The sequence below is a fragment of the Bombus terrestris genome, chromosome 4, assembly GCF_910591885.1.
Source record: "Bombus terrestris chromosome 4, iyBomTerr1.2, whole genome shotgun sequence".
In the NCBI taxonomy this organism is placed as follows: Eukaryota; Metazoa; Arthropoda; class Insecta; order Hymenoptera; family Apidae; genus Bombus; species Bombus terrestris.
Window position 1 is genome coordinate 6,585,110 of NC_063272.1, and position 25,667 is coordinate 6,610,776.

General features: G+C 37.3%; 1 protein-coding gene and 1 long non-coding RNA gene across 2 annotated transcripts in view; one reads left to right on the plus strand and one right to left on the minus strand.

Moving 5' to 3' along the window:
* Positions 1-25,667, plus strand: part of LOC100646409 (mannosyl-oligosaccharide 1,2-alpha-mannosidase IA) — a 702,484-nt gene that overhangs the window by 185,750 nt on the left and 491,067 nt on the right. The gene's annotated exons all lie outside the window — the stretch shown is intronic.
* On the minus strand, positions 23,099-25,451 carry LOC125384829. The gene is made up of 3 exons (XR_007223630.1): positions 25,290-25,451; positions 24,235-24,304; positions 23,099-24,160 (listed from the first exon to the last, which is right to left on the minus strand). It is a non-coding gene; the product is annotated as an uncharacterized LOC125384829 (long non-coding RNA).

The window sequence follows — 25,667 nt, forward strand, 5'->3', positions numbered from 1 at the left end:
ATTAAGTAAAATATAAATTCTTAGCTTTCCGAATTATTTTAATCTTTATTGCTTTTTATTAAATATCCTAATACACGACATTTCTAATCTTAGATCTAGCTCAAGTTTAAAAATATAAATCATATTGTATCGTGCAAAAACTACCTACAGATATAATCGTAAAGTAATTATAGAAACCTAATTGAGAAAGTACGAGAGCGTTCTGCAAAGTTCGAATTGGTACAAAAAAGTTATTGTTATCATTGAACGTAACTTTCACCTCAAACGCGCAAGTTCTCCAATCGATCGCAATAATCAGGAGCAACAAGTGCCGGCATCAATCGACTTTCCAAAGCACAATTACAAATACCATTAATGGCTCTCTCACTCGAAAGTCCTTTATCCTTCAAGAAGAAACATAAACTCGAACAATTTATACCTTCCTACGATGGAACGGGAATTTCCTTTATCGATTTCATTCAGTCAATTAGCTCAATGAAATCCTTTCAGGAAATAACAGTGTCGAACGTTATTAGAATTGGCCGATTGCTTCCTTCTTCTCGTTTCTGAAACAACTTCATAATATAATCTCGAACTTCTGCTTGAATTCTCTATTGGGTATTTGGTAATCATTAAAATATTAATATGATACTGTTTCTTTCTTTTTTTTTTTTACAGCATTACTATGATTCCTTTTTAATGAAATTGTAATAAGATCATGAATAATTTAATTTGAAAAGATCGTAATTAATTTCATTTCGTTTCAACTCCATAAATATCAAAATTATGCAAAATATTATTAATTACAGATCTGTAATAATAGCAACTGAAATATATTTTTCTAGCAGTTCTAATTATAAATATTTAAACGGATAATATATAGCACTGTTTGAGGAAAAAATTCTAATCATGCGAACTATATTTGTGCTTGTTTATAAATGTTTAACAGAAACATCGAATACAAAAAGTAATATGGAAAAAAATTCCAATAATAGTTATATCAGAATATCGACATTTTTTACAATGCAATTTCTACTTTTACTTTATACGTATAATAAATTAAGAAAGTGTAAGCGCGGATAATTTTTTTTTCAGTACCGAAGCTTTTCATTTTTCAAAAACCAAGATTTGTCGTAAATCCTGGAAAATTCTGTTAGCCGTTATTCATATCAATAACAATACCTGACGTTAAATATTCCAATAAATATATCAGAATAAAAAAATTGATCAAGCACCTATTTCGAATTTTCCATTCGCTGCTATGGAACAGAAATAAAATACGGCCTATAAAAATATGATTAATATTCTTCTGAACGTCACACACACCGATCGCTTATTTAACAAATCTTTCGCTCTTCGGCCTCGCCTCTTCGTACTACTATCGCTATTAGAATATATAAAAGATTTTATACACTCCTTCGCACTGTGCTTTACATATATACATATTTACCTATCTAAATTTCCAATGAATACCTCAACATGCCTAATCTACCTATAAATATTTTCTAACTAATACGTCTATTCAAAACACGATGACTCGTGAAGATCAAAAAAGATCTACCGACTATCCGCATCGATCTTTAGACCCTAAAACGGAAGCTACCGCGAGAGAAACGTATCTAGTTCGTAAAAATGATCCCCGCAAACACACGTAGTAACTTGTCCGATTCCGTGGTTGCTAGGAGGCCGTAAACTCGAGCGTGAACACCTGTACGGAGTAGCTTAGCCATTTCTCAAAGCGTAAAAGACGTCGTCTTCAAAGGACGAAGAGGAACGTCTCCGGTGTAGGTTCGTCGAGGATGTCGCACGAGCGTGTACAATGCAACCCTCTGGTCTCCGATGACACCAATGTAACGATCGTTATTGCTACTTTATTGGTCGTAAATCGTTGTCGCGGCCTGCACATCCTGACCATAGAAGGATATGAGCGTATGTTTTAACGGGCGTCGCAATGGGCCAATGTCTTTGTCTCTCTCTTTCTTCCTTTGTGTTTCGAAACGAAAGGAAACGAAACAAGCTTCACTCCTTCGACCACCAAACGAGACGAAAGAATTCTAACCGCTTCTTTTTTTTTCTTGAAGTTGAAGTACGAAACCCTTGACGCTTACTGTTACCTTCTAATTGGTCCTCGGTAGGAATGCAAGTGCGACGTGCGTGCGTAAGTTCGCAGAACCGGGCTCTTGTCTGTTTGACAGCAGAGGATCGGGTTGAATAGGAATAGCTTGGACTAATGCGAGAAGGTTGCTCGTGAGAGGGTATTGTTGGCGGAGATGCGTTTTGGTTGGATTAGGTTTGACTCGGAGCTTTGCATTTCTACATTTTTATTTTTAAAAATTTACATCGCTTGATTTGTATCGCTTTCCTATTGTCTCGTGAGTTCATTTCATATAATAAGCATTTCCTTTTCGGTCCTTGCAACACTAGTAAACATTAACTTCTTCGTCATTTGAATTTGAAAAATATTAATTTGTACCATTTTTACAAATATCTGTTTCAACGTTAAATTTCTTATTATCTTCTCGAACATTCAAAGTATGAGTAAAAAACAACCTTATAAATAAGGATATTTTTAGGATATGGAACTTTCGATAATGTTACTTAATAAATTAATTGTTATTTTCCTTTTACGTTACAGGTGAGTGAAGCACTTTGATTGGAATATAAAATTCATTACCGGTCATCGATTCGTAAGTTATATTACATTGTTACATTTTACTCTAACAGAAAATTATTGTACGATATTTTATTTATTTACCAAAAGATTCGCATAGCGAACATTGCACACTGAGAATTCTCGAATGACGCGGTAATTAGCCGCGCTATTCAAAACTCTGTTATACAAGACTTCGGATTCGTATATATGCGATTATTGTGTTTCGCGTTATTGTTTATAGAATCTGAAACGGTGTAATTGAAGAACCATGTTGTACGGTACTGTCTATAATAGAAGTACATATCGCGTTATTCGAGAGTAATCAGGTTATTTACCAGTTCATGTTTAACGATAAAGTACACAAACTTTTTGCTTGTTTGTTACAAAAATGATACAACTAAGAGAATTGCATTCTTCAAGGAATCATCGCAGTTTCTTCTTGCAAATAATTTATCTATTAAAAGATTATTTAAATAGAATGAATGATGTCTTTAATCTTCTTCAATAGTAACTGATGTTTAGATATGATCGATATTCGTATAATCTTCTTTATTATATTTTATAGTATATTTTTATAGATATCTGAGAAGTAACGACTTCTTAGATATATCGCTATTCTAACGAAGTACCAATATTTTTTTTTCTTATTTTTTATTATTATATTTATTTTACTGTATTTGGAACAAAACCGAAATATTGACGTAATCATAAGAAAATATGAAAGTACGAATCGCCGACGAATAGTTCAGAGTTTCGTCAACTTCCCGATTTCCTGGCCGGGTTGCCAATCCAAGTAGCCTGGTTGTATCCCTCGCTCGAACTTCGAATAAATATCCAACCTGGGGAAAAGTCTCGCGGCGAAAACTTGCGGCGATCTCGTGCTCGTTTTTCCCCCAGACCGCGAGAGCCTCGTCCCGGAGAAGTCGAACTCGGAGCTCCCCTCGTTCGCTTTTATTAAAATCAAACCAGAGACCCACCGCTGAGCCAGCGAAACTTTTATACTTCCCTTGAAATTGTCACCGTAATCAAAACACCGACTTCTCGTTTCCTCCTGTTTTCCAACGTTGATTTCTTTTTTCCCGTGTTTTACGCTTTAACGTCCGGTCGAGACGGTGAAATTGTTTTTCCTTGAAATGCTTTTGTCGTGTAAGAATTGATTTTTCTGGTTTCTCGATTGATTTTAGTTTTCGAACGATTGGAAAGGTTTTCAAATCTCCTTTCCTACGTTTGCAATTGCATTCGTGGTATTCGCAATGGACGTACGAGAGAATTGAACAGAGAATCACAAGGACTCGAAGATTCTTCTATTTTTTGTCAAATCTAAGAAAACTTATTAAATCAAGCTTGCATCAGCGTCTTCTCCAATCTCTTTATGAGAATCTTAATCAATACGATTGTTCCGCCGCGCAACACATCTGCACTCCATCCCGCGCGGCTGGACAGCCAACGGTCTACGTGCCGTCCTTCGAACCTTCCATAGGCCCAAGGACCCACCATAAAGTTGAAATCCTAACTGCATTGTTCGCACATACGGTTTAAGTCAATCTGTTACCCGAAAAGACTTTCTAATTCTAGAAGTGTTTTCGGCCGGTTTTTAGAAAGGTCCTTGGGTTTATTACGCGCTCTTAAGAATTACGGAGAAAGCGGGTAGTGACCTAACGAAAAAAGCGGAGATCTACCTAACGGAAAATTTGAGTTTTCCCATAAACAATGTCGCCTAGGACCCACGTTGGTAGGAGGCTTCTTCCTCCTATCTTCCTTCCCAACATTGGTCATAACCAATCGCCATCGAGGATCATTGCCCTCACTTTCCTAACTAAAAATGTAAGCAACGAATCCACGTTCTTCGTTCAAAAGGCACACCCATATCGAGCTCTCCTCCGTACTCACATCAGAATAAACTTCAGAGTTTCATCGTCTCTCACGGTGTCTAGAGTTCCTGCAGTCCTATATCTCTCACCGTTCCTATATCTCTCAGAGTTCCATCATCTCTCACGGTGCCTAGAGTTCCTGCATTCCCTATAACTCTCACCCTATATCTCTCAGAGTTTTTCTACAACTCTCAAAGTGCCTACACGGCCTAGAGTCTCCTACGGCTCTCACAGTATCCAGAAGTCCGACAGCTCCTACAGCTCTCAAGGGCCTAGAGCTCCTATAGCTCTCCTCTCATCTAAGAATAATCCTTCTCTTCGTTATCTGTATCTTAATCAACGGCGTTACTACTTTGTGTGATTGTATAAAGTGTTGGAAATATATATTTTTATAACTCTGTGACTCCCAGTGTTATACCGCAACAACTACCCCTATTATCCTAACCGAAATAAGGGGATCGAACTATTCGTGGTGTCGATTATTCTAATCGTAACGGGAATTTACGACTCCCGTTGACGCGTATTCAAGCGACCGCGTCTCCCCGCGATAGCTCGAAAATACATGGTCCTTCGAACCGGATTCAGTGTCAAGTGAAAAGTGCACGCCAGTGACACAGGTGACGCCACTACCATACAGTGCCATGTGAATCCAACACAACCAGCAGCGGAAGCGTTACCACCCCAGCGAGGTCAGTAACGTCAAGGGTCGTCACCTTTGAAGAGGTATAATTCGGTGGTTGAAACGCAACCACGCAGCCTCCTGCCGCAAGTGGACAATCATCAACAGAAGTAAGTTCTAACGATCTGACTCTTAAGTACATAACAAATAATGGTAACCGGAAACGAACTCGCCACCTTGCATCGTCGCCGGGATTACTATATCGCCCAGTTTACACGCTTCGCAAAAAAACTGGACGACATCGAAAAATCAGGCTGTCCGGAAGAGATCGACTTGATACAAATTAAAGAGCGTCTAGAAACCTACGAGACGGAACTCCGTGCCTTACAAAACCAGATCATAGCTATAGACGAGGGAGAGATCGCGCGCGGCATTGAACTAGCGGAAGAATACGAAAAACTACAACGCCGTCACAATCGACAAGCGGCGAATCAGCATCCGGTCGCGAGTCTGCTTCGCTTAAACTACCGGAGATTCAGATACCTATATTTGATGGCATCCTCGAGGATTGGCAGTCATTTTACGATTCCTTCTCGTCAACGATAGATCAAAATGAACAATTAACACCAGTCCAAAAATTCTATCATCTCCGATCAGCCTTGACTGGATGGGCCGCGCGAAGTATACAATCGTTAGCCATCACCGAGTCAAATTATGCAATCGCCATTGACGTTCTTAAAGAAAAATTCGACTGCCACCGTCAAATCTGCATGCGTCACTGGGACTTGATTTTCGACTATCCGAAAATAACTAAAAAGACACCCGAAGCTATAGATGATCTTCTTGAGACGGTCAAGGTAAACCTCCAAGCGTTAGAAAAACTCGGTGAACCAGTCACTTCAAACGTCGTTCTTATACAACTATTCACGTCAAAGCTACCCTCAGCCATCATTCGCAAATGGCAACGCACATTACCGGACAAGAAAATGCCGTCATATACGCACTTGGTAGATTTTCTGAAAACACGGACGAACGGCGATAGAACGAGTTCAGCATCAACCGTGATAAAAAGGGCGTCCGATCAACACAACCGTCAGCGACCGAACGCGCCGCGAAGTTACGCATTCACAACTACACATAATACGTTGGTGTGTCCGAACTGCCAAGGACAACACGAATTATGGAATTGTGATGTCTTCAAAGCGAAGTCGCCCAAAGAACGCCTGGAAATCGCCAAAAGGGCATCGCTCTGTACCAATTGTTTAGGCAAGGGACACGCTCTTACTCAATGCTCCGCTGGGTCATGTCGCATCTGTAGACAGCGACACCACACGTATCTGCATCAAGACTATGGTCATAGCAAATCACGAACACGTATCAGCCGAACATCGAGCGGTCAATCGTCGAGCGACTGATCATCCAACGGTCGATCTTCGCCTAGTTCACCGACCCCGCGGTCGTTACATCGTTCGAGACGCGCATCCACGTCTCCCCGAACGTCTCCCCGAACGTCTCCCCGAACGTCTCCGCGAACATCTCCGAAACACGAATCTCGATTATCGCGAACGGCGGCATCGGGATCAACTATGTCGTCCAGTCCTAAACGACAAGGAAAACAATGACGTCATCAGACGACTTTGCTAGGGACCGAACCACAGAAAACGGACTCATTGACCTCGCTTCCTTCTGAACCATTGCAGCACGATTTGTTAGTCACAGCGCAGGTCAACATCTTGAACAATGAAATTCAACCATTCCGTTGTAGAGCTCTGCTAGACATCGGCTCTAGCATGAACTTTATCACCGAAAGGCTCGCTAACTCATTAAAACTCAACCAACGGAAATGTTCGGTCCCAATCGGAACACTCAACACGTTATCGACGACCTCGAAACGCTACATCACGGCCACGATCACCTCCATTGATGGCACATACGAACGCACCTTGACGTTTCTAATCATACCGACTATCTCGTCTTGGGTCCCAAATCAACCCGTTGATCGCTCAACGATACAGATACCTAGGAATCTCCAACTAGCCGATCCAAGATTCCATAAACCTGCTCCGATCGAAATATTGTTGAGCGCCGGACCAACACTAGCATCACTCTGTGTCGGCCAAACTGATATTAGTCAAGCAAACGGGCCCGACTTGCAAAAAACGCGATTCGGATGGGTCATCGGGGGGAGCCCAACCTCGCAATCATTAGCATACGCATTTAACACCTCCACGACGGCTTTACAGGCGGACCTCGCCCGTTTTTGGGAAATCGACGAAGGACCGCCAATTGCACACATTTCGGAAGCGGAACGACAGTGCGAGGAGCACTTTCGAAATCACGTTCATCGCATCAACTCAAATGGCGATCCCGTCGCATACCACGCGGAGCTCACCGCGTGACAATCATAACGAGTCATCCACACGCGATCTGACGACAACCACGTTCCCATCGTCAGCATCGCAACCATTTGATTCAACTCCACAAAACGTCTCGAATCACCCGAACGCTCTAGATCTGCAAGACCGGAAGGAACTGAATCACGTCCAGGACAAAAACGGTTATACTCCGCCGACGGAGAACACCACTTTACATGTCACACCTGACATGGACATCATATCATTGCCCTCACTTTCCTAACTAAAAATGTAAGCAACGAATCCGCGTTCTTCGTTCAAAAGGCCACACCCATACCGAGCTCTCCTCCGTACTCACATCAGAATAAACTTCAGAGTTTCATCGTCTCTCACGGTGACTAGAATTCCTGCAATCCCTATAACTCTCACCGTTCCTATATCTCTCAGAGTTCCATCATCTCTCACGGTGCCTAGAGTTCCTGCATTCCCTATAACTCTCACCCTATATCTCTCAGAGTTTTCCTACAACTCTCAAAGTGCCTACACGGCCTAGAGTCTCCTACGGCTCTCACAGTATCCAGAAGTCCGACAGCTCCTACAGCTCTCAAGGGCCTAGAGCTCCTATAGCTCTCCTTCTCTCATCTAAGAATAATCCTTCTCTTCGTTATCTGTATCTTAATCAACGGCGTTACTACTTTGTGTGATTGTATAAAGTGTTGGAAATATATATTTTTATAACTCTGTGACTGCCAGTGTTATACCTTAACAACTACTCCTATTATCCTAACCGAAATAAGGGGATCGAACTATTCGTGGTGTCGATTATTCTAATCGTAACGGGAATTTACGACTCCCGTTGACGCGTATTCTAGCGACCGCGTCTCCCCGCGATAGCTCGAAAATACAACGATTTCTAAAAATTAGTTTTTAGATTCTAGAAAAAATGCATGAAGTGTACCATGAAAATTCGAAAGATACCTTTGATCCAATAACTCTTCCACATCCATAAATGAAATTTCTCGCAACGCATAAAAAGGAGATTTAAAAATATTAATACAACAGAATCATAAGATATTTTATATGTTACAACATAATAAACAACATAATAAACATATATGTCAGTATTTTATCTCGCTACATAATTAAATACAAATTTCAACGCAACATCGTATCTCCGAAAACACATACATTTCCAACAAACTGCAGTTCCATCAACGCCTTTTAATTCATACCAGATGGAAGCTCGAAAACAATTTGTCATATACGCAGCTTACTTTGTAATCTGCTCGAAGGTTTTCCAGTTGTGGTTACATGAACGCTCGAATATCATTTCTGCTTTTGATTGTTTGTCGTGGGAATTTATTAATACAATCCGTTCTATTCGTTGCCATTAAATAATTACGTTGTAACGTTGAACAGATACGTCCGGCTTTGTGTGTATAGTCGGTGAAAGAAATACAACAAAGGACCTAAAATCGACCAGGAGCTAAAGTTGATATATTTTGGGGGTTGAAAAAAGTAATTTGAAACATTTTAATTATTTTTTAAATTAAAAGCCTCGTTCAAGACTATACAATATATATATATACATTTTTTCTTTTACATTGTGTGAAATAATTTTTGCTATATTTTAACGATTGATACATGACATACCTTATTTTTTATAATTCAATGGTACGTATCATGTTTCGTAATCATTGGCACATGTCGGAGCCACTTCGATGATACTCAGAGGACACATATCCAACCTAACTTTCTTTCTAAGTTACAGTCACTTCTGTATTCCAATAATGTGCAGCTGTTTACCTATACAAGAAGTGCTTGGAACAGCTATATTCAGTCTAAATGCAAACCTGTCATAGTCTTCTTCGTATTATGGAATTTTATAATATTTCAAATATCCTATGTATCTATTTAACATTATATGTGATCGATTTACTATATACAATCGATTATATATACAGCCATAATTTTTACAATCATATGACAAATCTAATACACAAAGACCATGTCATTTTACTTGCATCTATTTTCTACAAAAGTAGCACTGTCCAAAGAACATATTTTTCGATTACCATTACAAGAAAGTTTCTTGGGGCTTTTTACGATTATCAATTGATAATGATAAAAGCAATACCTGGTTCTATTTTTGTTAGTATTATTCTTCTTGTTAACAAATCTGATTAATGCAATAACACGCCTATACATTGAAAAACAATTGCTTGCGTTTCTTAAAAATCTAATATTTTTTCGAGTAGCGTGACTTTCGTAGTAAAAGTGTCACAGCTTATCTTCGCCATCCCTTTCTGCACCCTTTCCATATTATTCACCACCGACACCATCTTCATTCAACCGTAATCGTACAATCAGCAGAAGATTCGTCGTGGCCGGTGGCGCTTTAACGCGCATAAAAATCGCGGCATGGAAAGCGGAGGTTAATTTGATGTTATCTAACGGTCGGTGAGGAAACGAAGAAACGAAACAAGGCGAATGGACTGGGACGAGCCCGACCAGCCATATAAATTACGTCCAGGACGTCGCCTGATGTAAATGCAATACAAATTGGACCGGGCCACTTATTATTATTCATTGGAGACATTTGTTAGCTTATCTGACGGTTCTTCGGCCCTCTCCTCCGTTTCTCGTTCCGCTCGACTTTTTCCATGTGCTTCAGTCTCTTTCTCTTTTCCTCTTCTCCTTCTTTTATCTCTGCTCTTCGCGAGCTCTCGATCGCTCGCGCTCTTTCTTCAGATTCGATCGTCGTACCTCGAAACGCGAGTTTGTTGTTGATTATTACCTGTTAAATGCCACCGCCGAAACGGTCCGGGACGCATTTAAATCGCGTTCATTTACAATCCGTGGCGACGCACGCAGAGAAGCGACTTTGTAAGCCGGCTGTCTCGCTCGATCAGAGTTATCTTTATTGTTCCTGGAAGGGATCGGCGAACGAGAGGAATATAAATTTATTCCAGACTCTGGTCCTGATTCGCTGCTGCCCAGTCGAGTTTCGCCCATTTTCTGCGCAGTTTCCACGCTTTCGGTCGATAATTAGAGGAATTGGTCTATTCGTTCTATTTTTGTGTGTGGATCATCTAGGAGAACTTTTACTTCCTCACAGAATTTACAATTTTTCATACGATGCAAATTGGATAAAAATTCTATCTCGTCCAATCCTGCGATTTTTATCGTCGAATATTATATTTTGATTTATCGTGAATAAAATACGATAAGTATGATCATTTATGCTACGAGTTGTAATATAAATTCGATGGAAGCAGGATGTCTTTGTAATTTCTTTATTTTCAGTATTTTTCTTTAACTTTAGAATTAATCCCTATCTAACAAGTGTGTTCCGTGTTAATGGAAAAAGGTTATATCTGTTAGTTACTTTTTTGGATAATCATTTCTAATGAAGGTTAATTTTAATTACACCTTCGATTTTACTTCGTCAGGACAAAATTCACGTTATTATATTATATAAAGTATTTTAACGTAAACTAAATCTATTACGAATTCCCAATCTAATTTATGCAGTCAATGTGAATTCAAATTCACGAAGAACCCCTAATGCCAACTTTCAAGTACTAAATAATGCCTAAATAAAAGGGCAGAAAATATAGAGCAATTTCAGTCGCTAAATGAACGCTACCGGTTGGAGGTTCGCGAAATCAGAATAAACGTTTCGACGTCTGTTACAGAAAGAATGGAAACGGGTCACGGTTACCGGTATTTAAGTTTCGAAAGCGTGGCTGGGAAATAATGGTTATTCAAACTGGCCGCGACAAAAGACATTATTATAGTTACTCGCATTTGAAATTCAAAGACGCAGGACTTTAAGGGGTGGTACGAAACACAAAGCCACGATTCTTCTTCGGCGATTCTTCTTTTAACGAGATAAGTGTCGCGTCACGACCGACCAGGGCGAAGAAAAATAGAACGAGACGAGAGATGAATCTTGGTGAATTTTAAACGTCAGAAAATTCTCCCATTATCCAATGAAGATGCCACTCTATTATCACAGTTATACAAAGTGATTCACGGATGCGTATCAACAGATCGCAGAGTAATTCTACGTTGCCGCTTTAAAATTGAAACGTCATACGAACAGATCTACTGCGTAGTTTAGTTTTCGATGTATGGGTGATAAAATGAATGTTTAAAATCTTTGTTCTGTAACGATACCAACCGATATGAGTCAGGCAAAACTTTAGCCGGTAAGTGTCAGCGAGTATCTTCTTCTCGCGAGTTTGTAAGTATTCCAGAAGAAGAAAATAAAAATTTCACACTGTAAATTTCGGATAAGGTGAAAATACGGAGTATCGACATGCGTTATGAATCATCCTGTATAGCGTTTGAAGGCTGCTTTAATCTGAGAAACTAGGCAGGGACATTGTGGTTGCATCGCGACCGACGAACCGTCGCTTTGTGCGGTGCGAATCGACTCGAATAGCGTGGCGCGCGGTCGAGGTCATTAAATGAAGTTAATTACGCCTGTATAATCCGCGAACAACTCTGGATTCTCTGTTCCGCGCAGTGAAAGCGCCGCGCGACAATACCGATTACAGAACAAATTGCTTCGCTATGCGAGGCAACGTCTTAATTGTGACTCTGCGTAAGTACCTAGCTCGTTTGTGAATGAAACTGCAGGGATCGGTGAATTAACCGGTCCAATCAGTGACATTATCTGCAAGATGAATTCATTCTCAAGTGCTAGAAACTCGACTAACGATGCTTCAAGTTGGTTTGAACGGAGTGGATCTTATGCAAGATTGAGAAATGTTTGTCTGCAAATCAGTTTACAATTGCTGATAATCCATTATTTCTATCAATCCTATTAGAATGAAGTTTCTTAATAGACATCGTCAATTTCATGGAATGTTTCACTTCAGATTGGTACATATTTAACGTCGTTTCTTAGAAGTTTCAGTTTGACGAATTAACGTTGTACAGTCATTTAAATAAATGCTTGTCGAAGATTTTTATTTTCATGCAATGAAACTGCAGATATTACTTTTCCTCCATACATCCTGCATATGCAAAACGATATCATAAATACTACAAATATTTCCATATTAAAAATGTGTCATATGTCAGGTGTGCGCTGAGAGTAATGCACTGTTAGCAATAGAAAATACTTGAAGAACGACAAAACAAGGATACACATTACTATTTATAAAATACCAAAATCTTCTTCGTCTCGCTATCATTTTCATAAATGAAGAACCTTTGCTCAAGCGGATGTAACCGGATTTAAAATTTCTTTTCTGTAATTTGCAGAGTTCTGATTTATTCCTCTTCGAAGGATATTCGGTGTCCTTCCTTCGTTCGAGTGCAAAAATTTCATCGATTTATTACTACGACGAACTGGTTACATAATGGAAACATTTAACTCATTTAACGCAACATTTAACGCAATTACGTTGTAAAAATTAAATTTAATTAAATTACGAACAATTTGTTGATTCGCGAATCTTTGTGGGGCATCGGCTTGTTCGACGAGTCTCGTATTATCCACTTACTCGTGCACAGCGACGTACAACGTTGCCTCTAACATTTTCGAGATGATATCGCGGAACAAGTTCGTCGAGAGTCGAAGAAAATAATTTCACTGAAAGAAGGAGGTAAAGGCGAGGCAAGATCTGCACGCTCCTTTGATGCCGGCGAGCAGGAAGCGGGTGGAAAGCAGCTTTGCTAAGTCGAGAAGGATAATTAAAGGTGCAATTTACCAGCATAATTACAGAGTTAAATCTAAATTATAGAGGTAACGGGCATCGACTGGAATCGTTTAATTGGTAACAATCCGGTTTTCCTTGAGACATGATTCGAGCGTTCCTTCGACTATATTGTCCACGCTCCGGCAATTTTCTTGGACAACGTCTTCGTGGAACCATTGCTACTTATTCTTACTTTGCTAACATTTTACAGCGACAATCCTAATTATACGCGTAGCCAATTATACGCCACATTCTCTGTCGCATGTATTCTTTATTTTTATCGGAATAATTTATCGTATATAGGAAATTGAGTTTGAATCTACCTGTTTAGAATTTATCACCCTATTTATGCAATCAACTTAGAAAGTTGTTTTCTCTCTTTAAAGAGAACTAAATCTTCGTGTTTCGTAATCATCCGTTTCATATGAAAATCATAGGAGAAAGATACAATTTCGGTCATATCTTTCCGGTTTTACAGAGAAATAACCATAAAATTCAGTATGTCGTCAATCGATTTTATACTATCAAATTCTCTTTTTATTTGATTTTGTCGATCTAATTATTTCGATTTATCGATGCGTTGTCAATGCCTTTGTTACACGCTGGCCATTGTTGTAATTAATTAATTGCAGGCGAAAGCAAAGCGTGGTTCCTTCGTCCACATCTGTTTCACACGAAGCTACACACACGTAAACCCGAGAAAACCGCGGAACAGTTCGTGGAAGGAAGTAGCAGCAGTATGCGTTTTGCGTACGGATGCTCTCGGCCAGAAGCAATTCCCATGCATGGTCGAACTGAATAATTTCCGGTGGTCCATTGGCCCGAATCTTTGCTCGTGCATGCAAACGAGAGAACAAGCAATATTATAATATCTCTTCTAACGTTATATTGTTATCCGAAACTCTAAATTATATTTATTCATCAAACGTGAATTTTGGTATTTTGATAATTGCATAATACCCTTTTAAGATGAAATAAATTTAAGGTACAGGCCAAGAATATCGCTCTAGAATAAGTGATAGGTGTTTGAATGTAATGATATTGACACAGATATTACGATTGAATGTTCTGAGATATGACACTTTTTGCACCAAGGTCAAAGAATTCGAGGAAAAACGCGAAACAAAAATTCAAGATTATAGGGGAAGATATGTGTTACATTTCCTGACTTTTACAATTTTTTAATTTAAATAAATTTAGACTTAGAACTTCAAGAATGAAAAACTTCCCGATTCTTGGCAATCTTTTAATATTAAAACCTATAGGACTGATGATAATACTAAAGACTTTTTTTAAGGACAAGTTTAAGTGCATATTTATTAATTTTATACTGAAATGTTGTACAGATTAAACTTAAACAGATTGCAATGAACCTTTAACAAAGATCTTTAATACAGAATTTTGATAGATCTTTAATATAGCGAAGTTATGAATTTTAAACGATCTGTCTTACTTATATTTTATAATATCGTGTTAAGTAAAACACAGAGACATATCGGTTAGATTAATTTTAATGCAGTGATGGAATTATTTTATTGCCACTAGTATTATCGTTAGCACCGATGTGCAGAGTAATAAAATTTCATGATAAGTTAAATCACTTTATGACCTGTATTATTTGGATTCCTGTTTAGGAAAGCTGTAAGATTCATTTCGTATACTCTGGTTAAATATATCTAGGAATCGTCTTTAATCAAGAAAAATGCTTTGGTTGAAATGATGTTACGTAAACTCGCATGAAAAGTTGCAGAATATTCTATTAACCGCGTAAAATATTAAACACCGTTCCAGTTTTAAAAATTAAAAATTCGGACACTTAAAGAAGAAAAATAGAAAAATAGAAAGACAACAAGCAAAACTGAAACACAAAATGAATACAAGAAATGAAAATAACAAGGAATATTCTCAGATCTCTGATATGGAAATTTCGAACAATCCAACTTAGTATTAAAGAGTTTTTGAGTGGTGAAATCTATTAGCGTCTACAAAATTTTTGTGAAATCGAAAAATCGAAGGTCTTGTGCTTTCCATGAGAGCAACGCTTACAGACAGAATGGCATAATTACTATAGTTAAGTTGACATTTATAAAAATTTCATAAATTCGCAATTGTTATTCTTAAATCAGTCAACGTTGGTATTGAACCGATTACATTGATTCACTTAGTAGTAGAAATAAATCACAAAACTGTGTTTTTAAATTAATTATACAAACCATTTTTTTCATGACTTATTTTTCCAAAATCTTATCTGAAATCTCCAAAATTTACAAATGTAGAAAGCACAATAAATACTTGTCTTCAAATTATTAAATAACTCCAAAACTATTATTTATCAAATACAGTTTATTATAGAAACATCTAATAAATTATTGGCGATATGAATTTTGCACTTTGGACATTGTTAGATGATTATGAATAAATAATTATTTCAGAAGGAATTAGAACAACTCCACTACTTCGTAGAATTTTTAAATTCTAGAATTCTATTCTTATAAATCTGGGAATGAAATTGATCAGTTGCCAAAAAAGTGTGTTAAATCGTGTGAAAGCTTTGTTTGGAGAAAGGACATTTCACTTGAATCAAATAATAAAATCATCTAATGCATATTAAATTCAAATAGTTGGCTAACTATTCTATTTGAAAGAAAATTGTTTACGTATAAAAAAGTAAAAATCTGTTTCTTACAAGAGACCATTTTCAAACCTTCTAATAATCAATCCTTCGATAATCAATCCTTCTTTTAATACTAATATTGCGATAATGAAGGTCCCACTAATCACTGACCATAAATTTTTCTCGAATTTCCTTTTCTCAAGAATTTTACAAATATCCGGACGCAGCAACGAATTTGTTACACGAGTTGAGATAAAGAAACAAAGAGATATACAAGCGAAAAAATTTGATATCCATTTTTACTTCTGAACTGGGAAAATTGGGCTCTTTCTTACTTTATATTTTGCCAGTTTCATTCCAATTTTCCAGTTTCTACGGAAAAGTGTCGACCTATCGAACGATCGAAAGAGATCGTAGTGGTCGTGAGAGTGCATACCTTAATAGCATTATCCCGTCTAATGGTAGGCTCGTTCTAAAGAGAGAAAATCCACCACCCCTTTTCCACCCCTTGATGTTATCTAAAGAGAAGCGTTCGCTAATTAAAGTAACCCGAATGTGCAGCGCTTGCGCCTCGCTTGCATAATACGCGGCTCGTGTACAAATTCCAGCCATTCGAAGAAATATCCCAGTCGGATAATTGGGATATTTAATGAGTCTCGTTCTGAGTCGGGTCTCGGCTATTAGATAATTGATAAAGTATCGTGGATTACGATTGGTTGCGCTATCGTAGACGATACAGGTTTTAACGATGAGTGGTTTATTAACCATTCATCTCACGTTGCGGTTTCCTTTGATAATTGGATGCTTAGAAATATAATTGGAAACTAATTTTAATGTTAGTTTAATAGCTCTAATGACTATATTTAGTAATTTTAATAATACAAGGGTGTTTAGGTACTAATGAGAAACTTTGAAGTTAAAAGACAATTTTAACGATTGTTAAGTATTTTTAATAGATAATTGTTTTTCGTAATTTTAATAGTACTTAATAATTACTAGGCTAATTAGAGATTTATGGGAAGATTAAAGATTGGAAAATAATTTTAGTATTTGTTTGGTAGTTTGAATAATGATATTTATAAACTTTAATAGTCTGATATGTCTATGGGTTTATGGAAAATAAGTCGCTATTTGACTCCTATTTCTCTAATTCATGTTCATAAAAATATGATCATGCATAGAGATTCGTAGCCTAGTTGATACACGTGTGAGAAAATTTTAGTTTTATTAGAAGTCATAATCTTCTGAATTGAAATTATTCATAGAAGCATTCAGGATTGATTGGAAGGAATTTATTTAACGTTGTCTTCTCTCTCTTTTAACTGATTATCGGCTTAACCCGAATTTCTTACTGAAATGATGTGATACTTATATCTCACGTGAAAGATATGTAAAAGTTGCACGAGAATTTCTATTAATATAATTTCTTCAAAATTCAAATAAATTCAGAAAATTTACAAATGATTTTGAAATTTACAATTTCACAAAACGATTTTCAGAAAAATTATTCTCTAACTATTTCTTAAATTACATTCGTGGAAACATACGTTTACATAAATATCCGCCATCTACCGATAACTCCATCAATGAAATTACATCGTTCCATTCAAAGAGGGTTGTTTACATCTTTCGAAGAACTAATATCTCCGAACTAAACGTATAACATGCAATCACATAGTATTACGTGCTATCACAGAGTCTAATCAAATTACACGATCGTATATTACATTACGGTATCCAGGTTACGCGTCCAATTCCCATATCAAACGCAACATCGTAATCAACCGATATTCCGGTAAAAGAGGTAACGCGGAGGATCGAACGTATCGCTATATCGACAGTTAAGCATCGCGTCGGTGCATTAAAAGAATTCTAAATTGAAAGCAACCGGTCGTTAAGGGGCCGTAAGACCCCTAAGTGCGTCGTTTGAAATCCAGATTTTTTCCAACTCTGCAACTATACGCTGGGATAGATTGCTAATCCTCCTATCCTCATCTTTTTTCTCCCTCTCTCTGTACGGTTCTTTGGAGAAAAGAAGAGTCCATTGAAGAACAAGAAACACCGATCGACTGGATGGCCTCTCTTTCCTGTTCTCGCCGACCCTGTCGGGCATTCTTTGCTCCTTAAGGGCGCGCGGAACGTAGAAATGGCAGAGTGGAAACGGGAAATTGTCGGCACTCGATCCCCCTCGGACGTAAACGAAGACGTAGTGAGGCGTGCAATGATCAAGTATATCTGGGAAAAGATTAACGACTGGTCGGGGCCACGTAAATCGAGAGAAGAGAGGATCGACGGCACAAGAGAGCAAGGAGGGCCAATTACGGCCGTCTCCTCGATCCGTCTCGCCTCGATTTCGACTCGATTCCCCGATTTAATCGAAGTTCGACGGCCCACGGACGCCAACTTGGCCGCAACTCGCGCGCAGAAAATGTCTAGAAAGTTGCTCCGCCCCGGCCCACCACGTCGAGAGCGCATCCCTCTGCGAATTTGAATGCGAGAAGGGATGAAGGCTATGATGTTTGCTCGAAGAAGTTCGCGTATCGGTGATTTTGCAATTAAAAGTTTCGATCTCTTACTATTTTCTTTGGCTTTGTATGTACGACGTGTCTCAAAAATTCTGCTAGAACTTGGTTTATGTTAACTTGTCAGGGGGCAAATAGTTTGTGTTATTAATCTATCGATTCCACCTAATATTGGTAATTTTTTATTCGAATTATAGGAGTTCGTGATTAGATAAGTGGGATATAGTCGTTTAATCGGGTATTAAGCAACGTTTCTTCCAACAGGTAAACGACAAAATGAAGAGTATGCAACAAACATAATTGCGTTGGAGAAAATTCTGTTTGAAAATATGCTGTGATATACGTGAACCTAAACTATAAATTAGCGACATCCTACACACAAAAATAAGAAAGTACGAAGCGTCGAAATTGTAGAATCAATTGGCTTCCGAACAAATATAGAGTTTCTAACGCAATCTTTCTTCTTGCTTTAATTGATCATTTACTGTCGCATCAACCACTCTTGTAAGCTATCAGTGACTCTGTTGAAATTGTAAGTTAAGTTCTTATTTTTGATTTTTGATAAATTATTTTGAGTCACAGAATCTGCCTCGATTTATTTGTGGCACCATTTTTAGGACATGCTCTATATGTGATTTAGCTCAGATTTGGTAGCCAATGTGTTTGAGTTTTAGAAAGGATCGAGATAGATTGAGATTGATGTCCTTGTAGAGATCGATGGTTGGATCTTGAAGAAAGAGTACACGAGTTTCGAGAACTTGACGATGGACTCTATTTGTCATTGTTAGTCTGTCTTGCCACAGTTTGGATATAGAAAATGGATATACTAGATTAGACTAGGATATCGAGGATTTTTAAAAGATTTGAGAATATATACGATTTTATCCTTAGAAATTTTTAGTAAAAAAATATAAAACCATCGTACAAGTGCAAAATAATACAAGTTTTATAGTAGCTTTACTGAAGTTATGGGATTATTTATTCCATCAAACTTCATCCAAGACGAAGCCAGGTCAATTTAAGTTCGACAACTAACGATTCCCTGATAAATTTAATTTGAACCATCTATCACGGATATCGTCAGAATATCAATCTAATCGACAAGTAAAAATGTACAGAGTTCACAGAATACTTGAACTTCATCAATTTTCTTTGCCTCTCAGATGATGCTACCATATTCTTTGAATATTGATCAGAAAAAAGTGGATAATCAATGGTTTATCAAAAATTTATAATAGATATATAACATAAACATAAATATAAAATAACACATTGGTTCCTCCGTTGATCTTTCTATTAATTTACATACGATCACTCTATTTCAAAATGTTGCGTATTTCTATAAATACCTATAGCATTGGCATCTACGAAAATTTCAATTTATTACGTTAGAAATTTCTGTATTTATTTCCTTTCAATTTAGTTAATGTACTAATTCTCGTTCAATTTCTTTCTCCTCACAATGCTCGTACAAGTAAACATTCAGTTCTGTTATACATATAAAGGAGACAAAATCAATCTTCCTTTAATTTTTCTTTAATCATTATATCAAAAAAATCTAAAACATCCTACATATATATATCAATCTTCCTATTCTCATAAAAATAAAGAAATATTTTTTATCTTTCATCTCCATAAATTTTTTCACCCAAGAGAAAAAGCTCCTCCATTCCACTCTTTTCGTTGTTTCCTTTTTTCCCTCTCATTTTCCGTTTATATTAAATAGAACGTCTTTATCGAAAATCCACTTAACCCTGATCCTGCGCTCCGTACAGCATCTAACCGGATTTCGCATTCGCGAGGAGTACATATACGGCGCGAAACGAAGGAAGGAAGGACTTCGACGTTAACGAGATTGTAATATAACGAATTTGCTTATCGAGTTGCATCGGGCAACCAAGTCTGGTAGTTGCACAAGGATGTCGTTCTCCGGTTGTTTGGACGCGTGTTCCGATATTGTTCCAAAACGGTCTGAAGGAGTTTCAACTGTTCCATTATCGCAAACACGTAATCCCGTAAAGGTAGGAGCCATTCTCGTCCGCGGAACGATGTCGACTGCAGTAAGGAACTTTGGATTCCAGGCTGGCTGCTATCAACCCATGAAAACGAAGTAGTTTCTAAACGATTCTGAAGGCACGTTCGCGCTTTCCTCTTTAGTTATACTAATTTTACGATATACCAACTGCTTGACCTGCCGCGTTCCCTGTTTATCCTGCGCAGTTTTATACTGGCAGCCGACGTTTCCAGAGAATTTACAAAGTTACCGGTTGGACAGAGTCGGTACAAAATGCTAGAAAATTCAGTTTGCTAGTGGTACAAAGGTTTCTTTTCTTTTAGAGGACAATTGGATGAATTTTTGATGGTTTAGAATGATTTGAAATTAGAGAGTAATTGAAGTAATAAAATTTCAATGCTATAGATAGTTTAAATTAGAATCTCTAAAAATCGTGATGGTTTCGCTTGTATAATATTTAATATATAATACATAACAGATGAGGAAGATAAGTACGTATTGAAACACCAATGAAAAGTCAAAAGGCCAAAGATCACATCGCAGGTTTACTCATAATTTGACGACTTCTAACGCATAAAAAACAGCCATCTTCCTACCATCCTTAATTAACCAGCAACTTCCTCAACTTAGCCTCCAACACATTTCCTACATCTATATTCCAACGTTAAGTCTCTTAATAGCGTATAAAGCATCTTCCATAAAAATCATCCACCAATAAAACCACCACATTAAATTAAACACACTTACCAACGAGCTTTCTTAATTTTATCAAAGAAGAGATATTCATTCCGAAGAACTCCTCGCCATTACGTTCTCTGTTGATTCCCTAAAGAACTTCAATTCTCTCTCTCTCTCTCTCTCTCTCTCTCTGATTCGCTTTTTCCTTCTTGGACCACGAAAAATTCTTCGTCATGAAGGAACTCGATAGAACTCGAAGGAGAAGAGGGAATCGAAGGAGCGGAGAAAGGAACGATCTCGTGGAAGCAGGCTCGTCGCGAAAGGCACTTAGTGGCTTCGCCTGATATTAGCATATAAACTAGAAAATGTTTTATCGCGCCTCCGCGAGACAGAGCCTCTTGGGGACGAACGCGGCGTTTCGCCGCGCGGCGAAATATTTATTGGCCCTTAACGATCATTAGGGAAGCCCGAAAACAAATGGACACACTCGACTCTGCCGCGAATGCCGCGATCCCCTTTGATACCAGCCAAACGTCCCGTTCTTTCTCCTCGTTACAACGCCATGGATACGTTCTACAGGTGCGCTCGAAGCTTTCGTGTTACTCTTCTCTGATTCTTTTTCTTCGTTCGCTCCCTTGCTTTCGTTTCTTGTTCTTTTCTTACCTCTTCTTCTCTTTTCCCTTGTCATCGAAACAGTCGTTACGGTGAAATGTGTTGGGATTTTTATGGAGTATCGTCTTGTGGGTTTTTAGCGATGAGAAGGTGGGAAGAGGTGATAAAAGAAATTGGAATGGTACTTAGGGAGCTTCTTGAGTTATCGTATACCCCTTTTGCAGTTGGTCAATCATATAATATGTTTATGCTTTACGTATCTTTATGCCGGGATTGGCTATAATGTGAGGATTCTGTATCTCTTTGATTTATATATCTTGTTTTTAGGGAAGAATTTTTTATCTAAAATTTATAATAATCGTAATGTAATCGCGTAACCATAGGGTACTCATATATTGAATATCTGTTTACTATGATTTCCTGCATATGAAAATATCCATCGTTGTTTTACCTTCTTTTGAGTGGAAGATTTTTAAAAGTAGAGTGATTAATTTAAAAGTACATGTATCTTTTTACTATGACAAAATTTTGGAAAACGAGAAGTTCTTGTTTTATACCTTTTATAAGAACAAAAGATTCCTTTTCATTGATTTATAATTTGCTACAATTATACGTCACATGTGATCATTCTTTTTGCGAAACGCCAATTACTTTTAAAGCAACCCTTAAAGAAATCAACTAAATAAAATATAAAATTTAATTTAATGGAATAATATAAAACATTGTATAAATCTAAAATATGCATCTACCTGGATCTTATCAAGCTGATTAATTATTCCTTTTCTGATCGTTCCTTTTTCCTTTGCAGCGCTGCTGTCAAACGCAGTTCGCTTTTTATATTCTCCATGTCTCTCTCACTCTCATCGACAAAAAGAATCAGACGGAGAAGTGAAACGAATATTCGAACGAACATAATTGTACTTTGAGCTTGCAGGAAAAAAATATAAGGGACAGGAAGGGAGAAGGAAACGTATCGTTTGATTTTTATTTCTTCTCGTTCGTAACGTCCTTTATGATTCTTTACGAACGCGTATGTAGCAGGGACAAGCTGTCGCTCGAGCTCGATGAAGATTGAAAACGATACGGCCATGTAATTGGATTTTCTTTTTTGCCTTCTCAGATTGGTTAATGTTCGTCTTTTTCATCAAGCTCAGCGTCGCTTCGAATCGAAGCGAGAAATATGATCGATCGATGTCGAATATTTCACACTGTTTCGCGTGGAACGTCGAAGGAATCGCGATTGAAGTTTTTGCTATTGCTGTAGAATCCATGTACACGTGTTCTGAGTGATTGAATGAAAATAGCCAATGCATCAAACCTTTATTTTCATGGACGTACGAATTATTTCGTTCTCTTTCCAATTTGAATGTTTTATTGTTGTTATTGCCTAGATATTGGATAGTAGCTACCGGATATTTCATTATTAATATTGAATAAACAGTGAATATTTTATCATTAGTACTAGACAGATCTTACATATTTTATTATTAATACAGAATATATATCGAATATTTTAATATTGAATTTTTTTATAAATGGTTTTGCGATATATTCAAAATGTATGCATGTATTATCACGTACTAACTAGATAGCTCGTGAGGAACCGCGTTTTGGATTATAATTTTTATATTAACTCTTTCAGAATTTCTTCCTTCGTAGCTCATGAGAATAGATTTTCATTTATCGCAAATAAGAAAAACATGTTTCCACCAATAGTTTTATAAAAAAGACACAACGCACTAAAATTAGACACCAGTTTTATCGAAAACAAATATATTTATCCTTTATTTCATAACTTATTAAACTGCAATGTTATGTTCCCGTTACATGATTCGACTGACAAACGGTTTATTTAATCAAACGTTAATTAAAATTTCGTTGCAGCACGTGAAATTCCATTGCATACATCGCAGTCAACTAAACTAAACTGCTGTACACGACGTAAAATTATAAAACAAAACAAGGCTGTTGGGATCGTAATTCACGAAGAAGCACCGCGTCGTGCAAAGAAAGAACGTAAAAAAAATTGGTTCTTTTGCGAGAAACGCGTATATATCTGTTCGCATAAATCTGTCGCTTAAGTGGTGTCTCTTATTTCAGTGTACGTCGCGTTGGCACCGGCAACGTGCTCGTGTCACGGATACGCAAATAAACTTTAAACTCAGCCAGGAGGAGGAATTATTTCGCGTATGCCTTTCCCGTACGATGTTTAATCTACATATCGTCATTGACGATAATTAAAGATTTGTATCTCCGTCCAGTTCCTTCCTCCTTCTCTCTGTTTTTCTGAATTAAAACGCAAATTCGGTACATTGTCACATGGGAAAAAGCTAATCTTCTTTCGAGTAATTAAATTACGCGGAATTAAATTTCATAGGAGTACGCTTGAAGATTGTAACGTTTCTCTGCCAGGAATGAAATGTCCCTATTGAAGGTGAAATATAGAGGTATAATAATTTTATTTTATTCGCGCATTCCAGATCTGTAGTCACGTTTCGAGTTTTCAAGTATTCAAATATCCATAAAGTGTCTAAAGATAAAAAAATGTTTAAAATTAAGAAACTGTACATACAAATTTTAGCGACTTCCGTATTAAAGTTTTACCATATTATTATCAATTATCTTTTATACTTCTTGTATTATAAACTTCCCCTTATCCGCCAGTGAAAATGTGCTGTAAAGAAAGGATTCAGTGGTTAGCACGTATCCCATGCCATAATTGCAATTAAAAAAGTGGTAGAAATTGCAATTAATACAATAACGAATGATTATGAATAATTTCTTTTGAAATACTTCGTGAGGAGATAATTACCAGAAAAGATTGCTCGATTATTTTACGATTATGTTTGTCTTTATGGCAATGAAATTGCAAAATACAAAGTATATACGGGAGACACAATTAAATAATGCTTATACGTACACGTATAGAGTCCACACGTGCGTTTCTGCCTCTCAAAAGATTAATAACTTCGTTCTAATATTTATCAGCACCGTCGTGCATTCATATCAACGAAATATAATTAATTACTCAGAGTAATTGTTATTCACCGGTTGTTGTTGCGCCGACGAATCGGTGCACGTGTCGTCATTAATTTGCCGACGATATTTTTCACGATGAAATGTTTTCGTTACGTGCCGATAAATTATGTTTAATGACGAATATCGTAGACAATGGATCGCGAAGTAATGCTAATTAAATTATAAAAATAATATTAATTACATTTAAGAAGTAATCGTCAAGAATAATATTATATATCAAGTCTATTCGTTTAATGGACGAAGCATATAATATACGCGTTCAATAAGAGATAGATAAATGAAAGCACATTATCGTCAAGTTCTCGAACTTATCAATATTTGTTCGTAATGTAGAATATTAATCTTAGAAGCCAGATTAAAACACATAATCTGACCTTAAAAATAAAATTTAATATTGGTTTTGCTCTATCATTTCTAAATTAGACTTTAAATTGCAGTTATAATAATTTATTCATTGAAATTGTTCATCCTGCTACATTGCCCGCCAATATCCATCCAAAATTTCAACCTAAAGAAAATTTTATTTAATGAATTTCGTCAAGATTGGAAGTGGATGTGGTCGATAAATGATACCCATATCGTATAATACAAAAAAATTTTATTAGAAGAGTTTTACTCACCGATATATTATAGTACTATGTATACTTGACATCTTGTCTGACTTTCTCGTCCGAGCTACACTATAAAGAAGGGTTAAATCTCGTCTTTGTATGATTGAATGATTCTAGAAAAGTTTGTTTCGAGCGTGACCTGCGGAGCCGCGTGCGTTCTGTTTCAGTCCGGTCGCTGGCGTGTCGCCAGGCATCTCGCAGCGTATTTTCAGGATCGTAACATAAAGCTGAAGATTTATAGCGGCGATGCGACCCGCTCAGCCGAATGTATGTTTTTCGACGTCCGCAAGACCGCCTTCGGAACCTTGCGAGCCACCGAGTCAGAGATCAGCCGTAAAACTTTGATCTACAGCTTGCACCTACCTTGACCTTGTCACGTTCATGTCA